The sequence below is a fragment of the Cinclus cinclus genome, chromosome 1 (genome assembly GCF_963662255.1).
Source record: "Cinclus cinclus chromosome 1, bCinCin1.1, whole genome shotgun sequence".
Taxonomy (NCBI): domain Eukaryota; kingdom Metazoa; phylum Chordata; class Aves; order Passeriformes; family Cinclidae; genus Cinclus; species Cinclus cinclus.
The window spans coordinates 109,910,818-109,912,778 of NC_085046.1; positions in this window are offsets into that span (position 1 = coordinate 109,910,818).

The following is a 1,961-nucleotide window of genomic DNA, read 5'->3' on the forward strand; positions in this document are numbered from 1 at the left end:
TAAAACTTAGAAGTGCATTTGGGAATATGTGCAAATGATTATTTTCAGTAGCAAATTAACTTCCTATGAAACAAGAAAAACACCTCCTTTAGCCAGAAGCTCAGGGCTTCTGGTGGCTTTTAGAGAAGTTAGGTCTTTGAGCTGAAAGGGAGCACAGCTTCTTCCAACAGATTTGTCACCCAATAAACCTGTGCTTGGATAGTCTGTGGCTCTGAACATTGAAGACTAAAACTCCTATCCAGATGTTGAGCTGAGGAAAAGCTCTTCTCGGTGATTCTACCACCTCCTCCATGAGTTGATGCATCATGCTATACTAATTAATTAATCTATGGCAAGACACCTTCCTCCCTCCTGCCTGTCCCATGTAGCCCAAGCATCATATACTTACTTTTATGTGTGTGAATATGCACAAATGCACACACAGACACACCTATAGTAATTCATATCTGTCATTAGACACAAATTATTGGGCTGAATTACTTCATTTTTTGTGATTTCCAGAAAGAAAAATGACTAATGAAAAGATGAAATGTCATGAGTTCTTTTATTAAAGATAAGTGACCTAAGAAGTACTGTCAGATTGGGTGAAGGAGAGTAAAGCAAGTGCTAACTGCAAGTTTCCCCTTCCTTTTGCTGGGCAGGTAGTCTGTTAATGGTGTCAGATTGTGTGCTGTTATTATGAGATGCTGAAGCAGCTCTGGTTGCTTCTGAGACGAACCACCTCAGCCTCACAGAGAGCTGCAGCTGAGCACTGGACTGAAAGCAGCTGGATTTGCACAGGACTGAGAGGCACTGTGCCACCCACCACCTACTGACTGTAATTAGGAATGTTCCTTCTCACACTTCTATGTCACGAGGTGAGGACTAAAAGCCTGTTAGCTGTCTCTAGTCAGGGGTATTTTTGTGTGCAGTGCTTCTTAGAAAGGAAAGAGGCAGATTAGACTTTCAAGCACCCTTTGACAACAGCACTGAAGATGAGGGTACACTAAGGAATGCTAATACTAGGAAACTAGGAACACGTTGACTGTTAATTCTGCTGAAGTTAGCAGACCAAAGCAAAAAAAAAAAAAAAAAAAAAAAGGATAGTTTTGGGTTTTTTTTCATTTTCGTAACCCCTGCTTCTTAAATGCATCACCCTTCTTTATTGTCAATTTGCTCGGAAAATCATTGCTGACACCTAAGGGTTTATTATCGTTCTAGTCAGGCTGTCTTTCACTTATATTGAAGATTTCTTGGATTTTTACCAGCCTTAAATTACACTGAATGTAGGCAGATGAACATTTAAATTAAAAGGTTAATTGAAACAGAAATATTGTACTGGCACAGTTAATTTGTTTCAGTTTAAGTGTTTATTAGTTTAACTGATTATTTACAGAACCAAGACAAAAAAAGTTGTTCATCTATTTCCACAGATACAAGAATAAATGTACTTGTATTCAAGAGGTAAATACCCACTAATAACCCTTAAAAGCAGGAGTCTGTAAGAGTGTATTTCCAAAATAGAGGAATGTTTTTCTGTAGCTAAACACCAATTATTTTATGATTTCCTATCAGTCATCAGTTTCTTTTACAGTTCTTTAGGATTTATAGCACAATGAAGTCCTCAAAGGTGTCAAGAAAAAGAGCTTACAAATTGTACAGATGCTTGGGGCAGGAAGCATTGGTAAGATTTTCTGCCTGACAGGAGATAATTATCTGATTCTCCTGTCTTCTTTGTGGACCATTTGAGAATGATCATCTAACAATTATCATTGTTAGAGAAATCTGCCTGCTTTTTCTTTTCTCTAATTGGAGAGGGGTCAGGAACTGCAGAAAAGGGAAAATGTGATCCTTTCTGGATTTCCTGGAAGGAACCGTATTTCAGTTACTTGGCTTTCCGAGGGTGCCAAATTTAGTAGCACAGTCAAACTGTATTCCTGGTCTAGGAGAAAAATTCGACAGCAATAGTAACACCAGAATTT